The following is a 15,390-nucleotide window of genomic DNA, read 5'->3' on the forward strand; positions in this document are numbered from 1 at the left end:
TCAAGTCCCCTGGGGAGCGGCAGAATGAGTCTTTGCCAGCGCGGTGGTTTCTGGGGGTTAAACATGTGCCCAAAGGAGAACCCAGTGACGCCAGCAACCCCAGGGCGCGCAGCGAGGGCACCGAAGGCTGAACGTACAGCTGCGCCACGAGCCCAGCGACAACAACGCTCTCCACCATGCACAACAGAGAACAGCAGCACCCTGCAATAAAGCCAGAAGTCCATCACTTTTTCCATTTTGATTTATGCCTGTTTCCTCAGCTGTAAAATAGCTTAAATCCACTCACCTACGGCAGATAGGTTTCATCTGCCATGGCTCTGTTATCTCATAAACCTGGCTGCAAGGAGGACGAGCCGGCCCTGCGGTCAGTGACAGCACACTGTAAAGGACAATCAGCGTCCTGGAGAGATGCCGTCCAACAGCAATCGATCATCCGGACCAGAGCCCAGAGGATGCAAGTGTGGGCTGAATCAGCTATTGTGTGGCTGCACCTACGGGGGGACATTTGGTGGAATAAGGGTAACAAGGGAAACAGGAAGCCCAGGCCTGTTTGCCCAAGGACGGTGATTATAATGGTCCCTATCTTTACAGTATACAATGGACGTTCCTGCGAGACTGTCACGTGCCACGAGAAGGAACATCTGGAGAAATAGCTTTCTTTGGATACCTGGGAGGGTGAGGAACCCTCATCTCCTCAAGTGTGAGGTGAGCAGAGCACCAGGATGGAGAAGCAGAGCAAGGGTGAGGATGGGTGGGAGTGGGGAGAGGCAGCTTCCAGTTCTGGCAGTGATGCTGCTCGAGGTATCAGGGAAGTCACTTCCCTTCCGTGCCTCCCACTTGCCCCGTGGAAAAATAGTTTGTTATCTGACATGCAAGAAATAAATACCGATCTTTTCCAGAAGTACTGTATAGTGGATCAGTACCAAGATCTACCACACAGAATTAATTCTGTGCAGGACCTGGTTTGGGTTATGGTTATGGTACCTCCGGCAGCAGGAGTTGTGCCCTTTTAAAGGAAATTTCTGCCAAGGATAAAACTAAGCCTCTGCACTACCGATCCCCTCGGGGAAAGCATATTTCTGGGTGCCCTCCAGAAAGCTGTTCCTTTGCCTTGTTGCATTACTGCCCATCCGCTGCAGCGGTCCCACTTGTTCCCTGGGAGGCTGAAGACAGTTCCGGGTATTTCCAGACCTGGTCTGTGCTAACACAGGCAGTGGAGGAAAAAAAATCCAACCAGAGCACAGCAGCCAGAGGTTCAAAAATGCAGTGACCTTGTGAACACTGAGGGCAAGCCCAACCCAGAGCAGTCTGTTTTGTTTGGAGGCACCCTGGCAGTGGCTGCATTAAGAATGCATGGCCTCTAATGTGGAACATGTGTTTGGTGAGAATAATAACGCACCTGAGCAGGAAAGCTGGGGCCATTGAGCCTCCTTCCCTCTTTCAGCAGCCTCAGAATTGCTTTCTGGTTTATGGCTTTCAGGGTGTGAGCACGATCAAGCAGGTAGGCTGGGAGGTGCAGGGGTTTTATCCGGCCATCTGTCCCCAGAAAGCACGCATCAGAAATAAAAAGGATGGGTGGAAAATGACCGACATTTCAGCGGCGGGATCGGAAACACCAGCAAAGCTGGGACCAGGTCCAAGCTGGTGCCCTCTCTGGCCAAGCCCTGGTTTTGATTTAAACCCCTAAAATCAGTCACTGCTAACCCCCTGGGTACTCTCTCAGGGAAGATTTTTTGGATTATATGAAACACGCCGATCCACATCAAGCATCCCATGGGATGGCTATAGCAGCGGCTGGGAGTGGGGGCCACTGAGGGTCCCCAGCGGAGAGGGGTCCCTGAGCCCTGCCCAGGGACACCCAGACCTGGGTGACTGCTCCACAACCCCAGGAGATCTGGGGGTAAAGCCAGCCCGGCTATATCCCGCTCCTGCCCCTGCCCAGGAAGCTAACCTTGCGCAGAGCCCTTCTGCCGGGGAGCAGGGAAAGCGATGCTTCGCTTCAGGTGCCTGCCCAGCGCGAGGCTACGACGTGGGAAGGGTTAAGGTAACCGCAGTCCCAGGCTTGTTTACCCTGCACATTAGAGAGGGATAGTTTGCTGTGAACACACTGATCAATATCTCCCAGCTGCCAGTTTAATCAGGATTAAGTGAGCAGCTATTAATTTTGCTCTTTTCCAACAACCTTTAGCCACCGTGTGAAAACGTTTCCTCTATCACAAACAAATTAACCTCGGTATCATCTATCCAGACATTTTAAAGGGACTTAGAAAAAGAAAACTCCAAACCAAAATGCTAACAAGAAGGGCCAAGACCAATAATCTGGCTTTAATTAGAAGTTTTCCAGCGAGCGGAGCGGCTCGCAGGAGAAGGACGAAGCAGCGGTGGGGGTATTTGCTCAGAGCTTGCCCGGCACATGGAGCCAGGCGTCAAGATGAAGGCTGGATGGACAGCTGCAAAGCCACCTTTGAAGTCTTCAGGCGTGCAACCACACAGCACCAGGCAGGAGTGGGGAGCAGCAACCAGGTCCCCATCGCCCCTTCCCCACCCGTGGGGGCTCCAAGGCCAATGTCGGAGCAGTGCCAGAGAGCAGAGTCACCTCCCGGGTCTGCAGGGACGTGGCCGCATGCAGAGGTGTCACCATGGCAGGCGAGGTTTGACTCCTCAAGCACGCTGATTTACTGCTAACGAGGCAAAACCTGCAGCCCTCAAGCATCCACCCCTCCCAGCAAATTTCAGGAAATATTTTAACATGCCGACTGGCACAGTTTGCGGCTCACCCACAGGCACTGAATATTTATATATGTGCAAATGGCTTCACTTCTGAGACGCATCCACCTTTGGCGAGAGGTGGCAGGCAGCCACCCGGCACGGCGTGCAGCTCCGCATACAAACACACTGAAGTAATTCAGTTTGGACTGCGCCGGAGCTCTTCGGGATTGAACTCCCCAGGCTAGAGATGACAGATGCTTGCAGATCCACGAACAAATGACCACAGCACAACAGCTCTGAAGAGCCAGCTTCTGTTGTTTTGTCTGCTTTGCCTTAAAAAGTCTCTTATTCTCATCCACGGGGTGAATCATGGAGGAAGAGGACACGTCCTAGGAAGAAGGGAAGCAGGACACGCAGAAGCCCGGCTCTGGGCTTTGCAAAAGCTCTTTCTCTCAGCTGTTCTGCCCATCGCAAAGGCACCAGAAGTTCTCTGAAGAAAGGACAACAGACGGGGCTGGACTTTCTTTCCAAGCTTCCTCTGAAATCACACTTGGCAGAGCAGCCCCGGCCTGTTGAAAGAGCATGGGAACGTGCGTGGCAAGAGCTGCTCTCAGGTTGGAGCTCTTTTGGCTTTTCTAAGCCATCTGGGCTCTGATTTAGCTCGCGGAATAAGGTCCCGTCGGTCCCAAATGAAAAGTCAGCTCCTAACCCAAGGGTTCAGCTTGGGGGCAGTGGCCGAGGAGCAGCTAAAGAACTCGCTCCCAATCCCCCTGGTTAATGGCAGCGGGAAAAGGCCTTTGCCACCACAAAGGAAAACTCACCCGACCGCTTCCCACTCCCCAGACCCCCCAGTTCCGCCACCTCATCTAGCTGGAAAATTTCTGCAACCGTTTCCCATCTGCTGGAAAAGGAGCAAGAGACCCAGTGCAGGCAGAGCTCAGATGGCTGATGAGTTTCCCAGCACTGGGTTATGCAGCCCTTCTCCTGGCCAGCAGAGCAAGGGGGTGTTTCAAACCCTGGTGCCCTCCATCTGACCCTGAAGTCCTACATGGATTAAGTTTCTCACCACCATGCCCAAGTGGAAACTACCATGCCCGCCACCATGCCCAAGCGACAATGGTCAGCAGCCTCAGACCAAAGGACCCTGGTGCAAACACCATCTCCCGCAAATCCCTCGTCCTTTAGGTAGCTCCAAAGCTTTGTGAGACGCACGGACATCTCCCTCTCTCCTTTCTCCATGAGGACCCAGAGGGGTCCCTGAAGAAGGGAAAAATTTTGACCGCGACTCGCCCACGGGTGAGAATCCTGTCCTCTTGGTTACGCTCCGTAAGCCACAAAGACACGGCCACAGGGTGGGGAAGGATGTCACGCTCGGTAACAAGTCTCTGCAGAGCAAACCTCAGCAGCCTTTCACTGCAGGGCTGTTTCCTTCCACTCTGGTCCGCACAAACCATCTATGAATTGCAAAGCGACACCCAGCTCCAGCTAACAGCTGCGTGGCACCGGGCCTGCCCCCTCCCCACTTCTGTCAGGAACTATGGCGATATAAATTAAAGTGCAGAGCCGTTGTTCAAATTGGGTCAAATGAAGCCACATTTGGGCCAGCAGAGCAGCGATTCGAGGGAGGCTGCCATGTAGCAGGTTCAGATAGCACTGAAGGCCCAGCCAACTCCACCGTGGGGGGCTACAAGCTTGGGGTGCCAGGTAGGATCGTGGATAAAATTATGCTCTCCCAAACCTGGATATAATCCAGGTGACAGCCATTACCCAGTGCTGCCGCTGGGAATGTTCAAGTAAGACTCTGCCTTCTTTCTTTCAAGATGTTAGAGAGTTTTACAAACATTAGGGAACTCAATCTCTCGGCACTCCCAGGGTGCAATATAAACAGGCTGGGATACCCACCAAGGCAGGTTTAAAAATCCCAACAACTCTTTCATTTGCTTTACTGAAAGGGAAACTGAGGCCCCGAGGGAGCCAAGCCAACGTTTCCTCATTTGGATGCCTGATGTTAGGCAACTCATCCGCATGAAGAAATCATTTACAATTTTTACCTTTTTTTTTTTTTTTTTCATCAGATTAAAGTATTACAAGGTTGATCCCCTTCCAGACAGCTTGGTTGGCTGCATTATGTTTCAGTGCTTGGATTTTCCCCACAAAAAACACCGCCGGTATATTGCAGAAATTCGACCGTACGCCTGCATGTGCTTACACACACAGAGCCTTGAAAACGGCAACACCAAATCAGTATTTCCCACAAAAACAAAAAATTCCCTTTGAATATTGAAGCTGTTTTATAAAATATATACTTACTACTGCATAATTAAAAAAGCCTCTGCAACTTTAATGCATATTGCCCTTGATCATGTAGAAGCAAGAAAGAACAAAATCATTAGGAGCTAAATTATTATAGTAGCCTGTTATCATAGTGTAATCTTATTAAAGAAAATTCATGCTGGTGTAGCCTCTTACCTTCGCCACTTACAGAAGAACCATGTGGTGTATTTCTGAGTGCACAGAGATAATAAAATTATAGTGAATTATGCAGCCTACATATGGAAAAAGAAGTGTAATTCTGTTCCTCTGAGGAGGGATGCTGATTTTTCTCGGGGAGGCAAAACCAGCACTACTCAGTTACTAAGCATAAAGGGACTATTCATTATTATCTGCAGACAGGCGATTTTGGAGAAGATCTAGGGGCTGCCAGAGCAAAAAGGCACAGCTTGCTGCTGTGGCTTGGCCAACAGCCAGTGCCGCTTGCTGGGCTTCAACAGCATCCATCACGCCGCTCGGTGTGGGTGCCTGCACCTGCCCACCCAACCACGCGTGGAGCCCTGCGCCACGGACCCGGGGCACCACCGGGCGTACCCCGACACGGCAGCGCCGGCTGGCACTCGTGCTGCTCTCCCTCTGCTCAGCCCTTCCCCGCGCAGCCAGTCCCAAGCTGATGAAAAGCTGCGGTGCATCGCCGGGAGAGCTCCCTCCCTGTGAACATCCCTGCAGTGGATCCTGCCTGGCTGATGGCACTACTCGAGTTCAGCGCCGTTGTGAACTCGTGTTCATTGGCAGGGAGGACAGTGGCCGCTGCTCTGGCTTCCCCGCGGCTCAGCGCCTGGCCGTGGCTGTCCCTGTGAGCTCTGGCTGCGCTCTGCCAGGATGCTGCACTGAAGTGGGGCACGGAAATCCCACCTGGCCCAGGGTAATGATGAGGGCAAAAGATGCCACAAGAGCCCAGGCATAACAGAAGGCCAAAGCAAGCTGTCCGCAGATGGAGCGGGGAGCAGACCTGGCCCTACAGCTCCGCTTTCCACCAAAATATCATCATGCACACCTGGCCAGAGCTGACCACACTGGCATGGTCTGGACCAGCCCATGGCGATGCTCATCCAGCCCTGTTCAGCTCAGCGAGCTGTTTGAGGAGACGACGGGCCACACCGTGAAGACCTCTGCGTTTTGTGTCTTTGGGCCAGCTACTCTCTTTCCCAACAAACCTCTACAAATGGAGTTCGGCTGGTCACGAGTTAGGGACACACAACAGAGAGCCTGTAACCTGATTTAAGCACCAGCAGCGCAAGAGAGAGAGGCCTCACTTCCCTCATCACCTGCTGTGAAGGACAGGCACACAATTAAAAGTTTTCTGTAAATGTTAATTACAGTGGACTTACTTAGCTAATGACCAATTGATCTTTTGATTGTATTACGTTTAGAAGTGTAATGAACTTAACTGAAGTATGGATTACAATCTTGTTCTAATTAAAACAAAAACGTGTGATATATATTAGCCATCAGAAAGGGTTTTCATGGCTGTTTGAGGTCAAATTGTTGAAAATATTAATGTGTTGTCTAAAGCCTGCAGCACTTAATTAGATTCTTCATCCAAGTGGAATTCATGTTACTTCAAACGATGCATCCAGGTAAGATCTTCTTGTGCACTTAGAAACAGCTAGAATATAGATCTGGCCCGTTACTTCCATGCTAGCCCTCCTCTGTCCTCTAGTTACAAACCCTGACTTCCTCCGGCCCCTCCGATCCAGTGGCTTGGGGAAGAGGTCAGGAGAGCTTACACTGCTGAGCCACTCGGTGCAGATGCATTTTGCATCTCACCACAGGAAGAGCTGTACCATTTGCTACCCTGCTGCTGCGCACCAAGAGTAGAGCACGGAGGTCGTCATTATCTTGCAACAGATGGATAGCAAACACCACGTATTGCTATCAGCAGCCATGGGGAAAAGGTGTTTAGCATTCATACCTCACTAGTGGCCAAGCGAAGCGAAGCTCAGAAAAGTAAAGCAGAGCTCAAGAGACCACAGGGTTGAATGCCAGGAGTGCTGGAGGTCAAGGCTGAGGGAAGAAGAGCTTGCATCTCTTGCCTGCGCCGTGCTACAGCTCCGCCTCTCGCCTTTGCAGCCCCAGGAGGAACTGACCTACTTTAATCCAACATTTTGATGCCAAATGAAGAGGGGACTGGAAACAGGACATTCTCCCTGGAAAGTGCTGGACTTAATTTCTTCCACTCCTTTGGCAGCACCTGTTTCTGCACTTCTTTAAGACTAAACACACAGTCCTTTCCTTTTTTTCTGGATGCTGCCCGAGGCAGGAGAAAGCCATTTGCTCCACGTGACTTCTCCACCCAGCTCCTGTAAGATTCTGCAAAGTCAAAAAGCCACTGCTCCTGAGGCCTCTGCAATCTTCCAAAAAATATTTAAAAATAACTATGATCCCTTTTCTCCCAGCCATGACCTTTGCCTGTCTTCAGTAACTCTTCCTGCGAGAGCTTTGTTTCTAAACCACCTGCAGATGCTTGGAAGGACACAGGAGAAATGCAAACTTACCTCCAAAGGGCAACAAGTTCCCCAAAACACTGGGCTGACTCAGACTGTTAAAGCACCGACAGGCTGGTGCATCGCTTATTTCAATTTGGTGCCAGGGTTTGCTTTTTGAGGAAGAGCCCAGCTGGTGTCATTGCTCCAGGTGCCCCCAGCATGTCAGGCACGCTGCTGGACACCCAGCTGCTCACTCCGGCAGTGTGCCGGGCTGGAGCGGAGCTGGTGCAAGGAATGTGCTCCCTAACGTGGCTTCCCCCAGACAGACAGTCGGAGCTGTGGGGAGTTGGAAATGTGCTGGTGTCCTGTGGAGGAGCAGTGGAGAGGCTCTGTAAGAGCAGCAGCTGCTCAAAGGCAGGGCTGGGGAGGAAAACGGCTGAGCTCAGGAAGAGCTTGTGGTTATGAGTCAAGGTGTCACAAAGCAGCATGTGAGGTGACACTTAGACCAATCTGAACTAAAGGCTTCCTGCCATCGAAACGTCTCATCTGGGTCACACTTGAAGCAAACCATGCTCAGCACAGCCACACAGCAACACCCTGCCTCCAACACATGACGGAGGTGTGCAACTTGTTGTAACAAGTCTGACAGTACAAACTCTTGGGGTCTTGGTGCCACAGCAGTGACAACCCACACACACCCACAATCCTGCCGATATGTCTTCCTCCAGACTTTGATACAGCAACTTACCGGTATCTTTATGACCGCTCAAGTCACCTCTCTCAACCCAAGTCACTGCCTGAACAGGGAGCCTGGGATCAGCAGAGCCCCTGCCACCGCTGCACCGCTGCCGAGCCCTGCCACGGCAGTGCCATGACGTCTGTGAGTTCCAGGGTAACTTCATTTCAGACAGCCTTAACTGGTCATGTTAACAGTTAGTAACTGGTGTTTACCCAGTATATCAAGTCCCCGCTACCATGCTTACCTGGCTGTGCCCTGCATTAAAAGAGGGAGGAGACTTCACACTAGAATTTGGAAGTTGATTTAAAAATCCTCCTTGCCTGATGTGCAAGTCCATGGTATGAGTTTACAAGCAAGGCAGAGAGGGTTTGAGGCAGAGGGTGAGGGCTGCATTGCAACCATTGCCTCTGAGAAGAGATACCCAACTGAGTAGAGAGGAGATAGCACTGGGGGGAATACCGCAGGGAGTAAACCTAATTATGTGCCTATTAGGTTGCCAAGAGCTGGAGGGACAGAAGATGCTATAAGGTGAACACATTAGCATAAGACAACATCACTCATGCTGACAGCCCCAAAAAGGAGAGAGCCTGTAGCCAGAAGAAGCCACATCCAAACAACTAAAAACCCTGCAAATCCATTGTGAAATAAAGATGAAGTCAAGGAGAAGATGATTCAACCTAATTCAAGGATGAAGACAGGACTTGACGACAGCAACAGTCAGAAGCAGAAGTGCCCAGCATCTGTTAGGAAGAACAGACAAAAAATCCAGCTGCTCCATCAGAGAGGCACAGGTCTGTGATGCCCCACGCAGAGGTCCCCTCCCTGCCAGCGCTATGACTCTGAAATGCAATGGCCAGGGGTGGAGGGAGACAGCATGGAAGCTGTCGATGGGATGCACATCTGGGGACAGGCTGGGCACACCATCGCCGCAGGGGTGGGAGGAAGGCTGGGAGTGCGGCTACAAAGCAGGCACTGCTCTGCCTGGTAACGGAGAAAAGAAATGCACCGAAGACCTGAAGCAAGAGAAAGCTGCAAGGAGTTTCTACTTCGCATCCGGCGCTGCTGCCACTGAAATCGTCCGAATCCCAGCACGGCAGCCCCAGCGCCAGAGGCCGCGTCGGGGGGCTGTACTCAGGCATGTGTGCACCCATCCGAGGCAACCTCGCTCCGGCATCACCCCTCTGCTCGCCACGGCACCTGCAAACAACCTCCTGCAGGCAACACGAAAGGCAATTCTACTTGTTCAGCTTAACAACGAAGCTACCTTCAACTCCTCCCTTTGCCGGGCTCATTCGCTTCTGGGATGTAAAAGGGGAAGCCTCAAACGCATGTGAGCCCCTACTTCTGTGTACACAAATACTGCCAAGTAACTCGTGCAAGAACTGGGAAGTCTGCAGGCACACGATCGCAAGAGCACGCTGCAGCTAAACAACCTGAACAGAAGTGATATGATTTACTGAGAAAACTAAGCTATATGTTCCTCCAAAAGCCGCAGATTTTGCTCCTGAGGTTTCTGCGCAATAAATCCCATTAGCGATAGGATTTACATGTTGAGATGAGGAGAGGTAAAGCAGGGTTAAGAGAAAGATAACACAGATGCTACTTCACCAGCCCCAGCTAATTTTCACACAACTCTGGTTTTAGATAAAGAGCCTTCCATCGTTTTTTGTACAAGAACAGCAATGCAGACTATTCAAAGGGCGGTAACACACCACTCTCATGGCCAAAGCCACCAGCCTTCTGAACGTGCGTCCTCAGGGAGCACAGCAGGGAGCGGGGATGTGCGTTCAACAACTCAGCTACCAGGCTCCATCTCTTCCCCGAGACCTTTCTCAGCTCCTGCTTTGGGGCAGACAATAGGACAAAACTATTTCGAGTGACTTGCTAATTGCATTTTGTACTATCAATGGATTATGTGCAGAACCAAGCAGGAGCAGACAGATTTATTCTGTATTATGGCTATTTCAGGGAGTTACAGTGAACACCGAACCCCCCACAGATTCAGTAAGGGACAACATTAAGGCTTTGTTACAGCTGAGCAAATGCTTAAGAGCTTCACTGAAAACAGATGAGCTGAAAAAACCTTAAAGTGTTTAACAGACCTGCAGCAGCCACGGATGGCTGTTTTCACAGCCCCATAAAATAGATACTAAAAAAAAGAACAAGAAAAACAAAACAAAGGAAATCCACTTTAGCTGAGATAAACTGCACCTGGGCACACGTACACACCCAAAAAAGCAACAAGAGGCATCTCACAAGCTAAAATGAGCTCCTCTTTCCCAAGACTGTCAGGTATGATCATCTGTGAAACAGGAATGTGAGCCGATGCTTCTTTTACCAAAACAATGAAACTAAACGTTATTTTTGAAAAGTTTATATGAAGCTAAGTAAGCAGGATAACCCCAGCCCCTTACAACAAACCTCTGACATCTTATAATGCGTGCCAGAAGGGAGGTGTAACCTCTGAGCACAGCTCAGTCCTCCAGCATCCCTGTGTTCTCGACACTCCATCATGAACCGCCTGGCTCTGAACCATCACTCGCCCCTCGCTGCACTCCTCTGGCACAGCTACAGAGGAAAGGTTTGTGTAAATCTTTGCAAAATCTGAAACGGAAATGAGGTTGCTTGAATGAGCTTGTAAAGCAGCATCCTCTGGGTCTCAAGAGCTCCAGCCAGGTAATATGCTGCCTTCACTGAAACAAGCAGGTGAGTTTTCCAGACTTCCCCCAAACGAATGGTCAAGTCTATGCAAGACCAGAGGTGAGCCCTGTCAGTCCACGGGACAGCAGCCAAATGCTCTTGTGAGCCCAATAACAGACTCCCCTGTTGCCCTTATGTGGCCTCAGCACAAACCCAAGCCCTTCTGCCCTTTCTGCACATATGTATATATATATATATACATGAATGATGTGGAAACTAGATAAGGATAACTCAAAACGGAGCTGCTGCTGTTCAGCTTCCCTGTGGTTTTGCAGAGCATGGGCTCCTTTGAGCTCTTCCCATCAGACAGACTTCGTCCCGTGTCGGGACAAGGCTTCCCCCCCAGCAACGGAGATGATCCCCCTCTCCCTGCCCCCAGCTCTCTGGAAACCAGAATGCAGGATTTGGTTGCATGACTATAAATGGTGAATTGCATAGGCCAGGAAGGATTATTTATTTATTCATTCATTCCTCAGCACATGCAAAGCCAAATTCTGCCTGTCTCCTGGGACTATGTGCGAGAGCTAAGGGCTGCGGACCGGTCGCTGGGGTGAAGTCCCCAGGTATTGTCAAGTGCGTCGTTTTATTGTGCAAATAAATCTTCCTGAAGCTACAAATGAGGAATACATTTGGGACAGAGGCTTTATCACTGCACAGCAGCATTCTGAAAGCATGCCCACCTGTCCCTTCTCAAGAAAAAATACTAATAGTGGGTCTTCAGGTGCCTGCCGAACCTTTATGTATCACTTTATAAAGTGACACCCAGGGAGGTCCCTCTTACCTCCCCCTTCAAGCACTCTTCTCCGCTTTTCAGCTCTTGTAACCAAGGGTAACACCTGAATGGTCCCAGGCACTCTGATCTGCTCTTGGAAAGCATCAGGTTGGTTTTCTTTCAACTTCATTCCTCTGTTCTCCCTTCTCCCCGCCATGCCTGTTCATCAAGCTCAGCTCACCTCATTCCCTGGGAACAGGATAACTAGTAATGAGGTGACTGGCACCTTCCAACATTTTTCACACGTACTCATTTTCACAGGAAACTCCTCCCTGACACTGCAGCAATGTGTGACACTGGGCAGCACTGCGGTGCCATCTCACTTGGAGAACACAGTCCAGCTTTGCACTTGTGAAAGGGGTTTAGCCACTGGTGTTGGTGGATTTGCACCCACCTACATCCTGGGCTAAGTTTGTGCCTTAAAAGTCATGTGCTAAATTTGTAATGCTTCCCTCCCCCACCCCTCTGCAGTACGGGTGTTTAAGAGGAGCATCGCTGGACTGCTCATCCCGGAGGATGCTGTTTGCTTCCCACCCCAGACAGAGGCCAGGGGTGCATATGGAGGCTCCTAGGTGGTCCTGGCCCTGGTGGGCATCAGCTTGACAGCCCCTTGCAGCCTCAAAGGTCCCCCAGAGCACCAGCACCCACTGACAGACGCGGCCAGTGCCAAGACCATTTCTAGCAGTGCAATGTGACCACCCCACAGCAGCACCCACTGGCCTGCCTGAGCTTTGTTTGCCATCTCAAAGCCCTCACGAGGGCTTAATCCTGTTTTTAGATCTAATCCATTAAACAAATGCGTTATCCCTACACAGATTTGCTTTTTTTACTGAGCTCCAGCAAAGCTCTGTGTCAAGTCTCTCTGTCAGACAAGATTTTTGCAGTGGCCTGGCTTTGAGCACAGATCTTGGCAAAAAACTGCCTGGGACAGACAAACCCTCTGTCCTCCAGCATGCCTGCACGTAGGCTTGGCAACTCACCCCAGGAAACACACCAAAAAAATGACATTTTGTGCTTCTCCTGAACAGCATGACCATGCTCTCCAAGCCCTGAATGGTGCAGGAGGCACTACGAGCCGCTGCCGTGCAGCACTGCTCTCCTGCACAGCCACCAGACCCTCTCCAGGATATGTAGCACCGCCACGTGATTTTCTGTCCTGGAGTCCCTTGTTATTTCCCCAGGGTGAGAAACTGCAACAGCACTCATAGCTATGCAAAAGCCTGGTCTTTACCCATGGCCTGATCAAAATAAAAAGGGAAGACAGTCTGCTGAGAGTCTTCTATCTTCTCAAAGCAGAAGTCTCCAGGATCCTTGCAAGCTAAGGACTCACCCCAGTCCCTTCTCCACTGTGCTTCCAGCTCAGGTTCAGCCCTCACTGCAAATGCCCCCGTCAGTCAGGAACGGGCCAGAGTTCGGCAACAGGAACAGCATCCTCAGCTTCACACCCACTAACGCCTGAGCACGGCACGGCACGGCAGGAGCGCGATGTTGGCCCCCCCAGGCTGAAGGGCACAGCCCACTCGGGGTGCAGGGGCACACGGGCTGTGCCTGGGGCACGGGAGGTGCTGGCAGAGATGGCAAGCCCCCTGCCCAACTGCCTTTTCTGGGTGCTGAACCCCCATACTATACCTCTCCTCACTTTCCCTGCATCTGTCTTGGGAGAGCCAAGCAAAGCTCTGCACCCTTCCCTGCAGGCGATGCTTGCCTTTAGCCAAGCTGCTGTCCCCACCCAGTAACTCGTACAGCATTTCTTCACCTTCACCTTGATCCAGGTTCAAATCAGCTGTCAAAATACCGAGAGGTTTGGTTCCAGTTCCAGGACAGAACCCCCAAATCCTTGGCAATGCTTTGCAGACCGAGCTCTGCACCGTTCTGCCGTCGGTCCAGGACAAGGTCCCGCAGGAGGCTGCGCGCTCCCCTCTGCAGCAGCCTGCCAGCACTGCTGCCCGCGGGGGGGGGTTTAATAACCTGAAAAAACTGAAATAACACAAAAACGGAGTGATTCTGTGCTCTGCAGGACAACGGCCCAACGCTTCTTAAATAAAAGTCCTCGAGTTACAAAAGCATCCTGCAATTCCACAGACTTTTACAGCGAGAGCTCCAGCCGCAGGGTACCACGGCGCACCCCAAGAGCTGCGCGCCCACGGATGCCAGCACTGCCTGCCACGCTGCTGGGACCCCAGCTGCCGGCCTGGGACTGCCTCCTTCGGATGTCACACAACGGGCCAAATCCTGCCTGCCGCCACCTGAAGGCAAGGGTACTGTGAGCAGGTGAGGACCGAAGAGTCAGGCTCAAGGTATATATGCTATCTACAGGCTAGAAAAGAAGGGAAAGTAATTTTTTTTTATTATTATTTTCAACTTACAAATAGAGCAGAAGACGAACTCAGCAGGAAGAAATTCCAGCACTTTCCTTTTAATTGAAAATAGATCCATAAAATCCTGCTAAGTCTATTGGCTAATGCAAGCACTGGGGGGCAGCTTAAATACACTTCCCAAGGGCAGGGTACGTTACGTTCATTACATTTAAAAGTCACTGGGGTCTAAGTTTAAAAATAAAAACTACACATACGTTCCCTCCCCGCAGACTTCACCGAGTACCCACCCGCTCCTCCTGACCGCCTGCTAACACAGGAAACCCGGTTTTGGAAATGCTCCCAAAGAGAACAGAAGTAATGGTGAGTCAGTGATCAGATTTTCAAATGTGATGTGTCGGTGATCAGATTTTCAAATGTGATGTGTCAGCTCTGGTATAGTGGAGCGTCCTGGTGTGCTAAACCTGCTGATCACAGGAATTCCTACAGGTGGGAGTTGAGAAGAGGTATTTCTTCACATCCAGTAGATCAATGACCTTCAACAGTTATCAGGTCTTTTCACGGTTTAGAAAGAAAGAAAGAAAAAGGAGATGCCTTTAATTAAATGCCTTTAATCTTCCTACTACACAGGGCACCGCATAGCAAAATTATATGTATGTATCAAAAGTAAACTAAATTCAGACATCAAAAACCACACCTGAAGGTCTGTAATAATTTTTTATCCATGCCTTTTCAATGCATTTTTCAGCCATGAGATGCCAGCGCATGGCAGGGAGCAGCCGTCACCAGTCCCCGCTCGCTGCCAGCTGGAAAGCTGGGCCCCACCATGACACAGGACATGAGTCATGTCACTTCACGCTGAAGCAAAACAAAAGCAATGGGAAACTTGCTTTCTTTAAGGCTCAGCTGCTTTAAGGAGCTTGCTTTTTTTAAGGAATGTCTGCTCCAGCGATGTTGGGAAATGGGGAATGGGTCTGTGGGGAAACAGCCTTCCCCAGGCAGAGGAACTCGCTGTCTTTGATGCCATCTACTGGGAAGGTGCCTCCATGACCCGGGACCTGCTGCTCTGCTGGAGACCATAACATGACGGTTTGCTCCGACGGGGAGTTGGATGCTGCAAGCGGGATGCAGGCTCGAAAAGGCTGCCCAGCCGAAGTGATGCTCTTTGGGATCCACAAGATGCAGCGGGACTTGCACCAGCACAGCCCAGTATGTAGAAACATGCTGTACTGGTCCTGCAAGCCTGCCGATGTCCAGAAAACCAGCAGGAAGGCAGAGCCCAGGGAATGAGCACTGCCGTGGGAAAGGAGGGCAAGGAAGAGGCTGTAAGGTTTGATCTACGGGAGGTTACGGCCCTCCTAGGAGGGGAGAGGAGGGACCGAGCAGCCTGTTGGG

At 51.0% G+C, this 15,390-nt stretch overlaps 1 protein-coding gene across 3 annotated transcripts in view; it reads right to left on the reverse strand.

Annotated features, from left to right (window-relative positions):
- Positions 1-15,390, reverse strand: part of LHPP (phospholysine phosphohistidine inorganic pyrophosphate phosphatase) — a 93,305-nt gene that overhangs the window by 28,027 nt on the left and 49,888 nt on the right. Inside the window, exon 7 of one of the 3 annotated variants that reach the window (XR_013930564.1) lies at positions 7,539-14,551. The exons of the other annotated variants lie outside the window; for them this stretch is intronic. The gene's annotated coding sequence lies outside the window, so the exon portion shown is untranslated. The remainder of the gene's footprint in view (positions 1-7,538; positions 14,552-15,390) is intronic. 3 annotated transcript variants of the gene reach the window in all.

This window comes from Falco punctatus, assembly GCF_963210335.1.
Source record: "Falco punctatus genome assembly, chromosome: 9".
NCBI lineage: Eukaryota > Metazoa > Chordata > Aves > Falconiformes > Falconidae > Falco > Falco punctatus.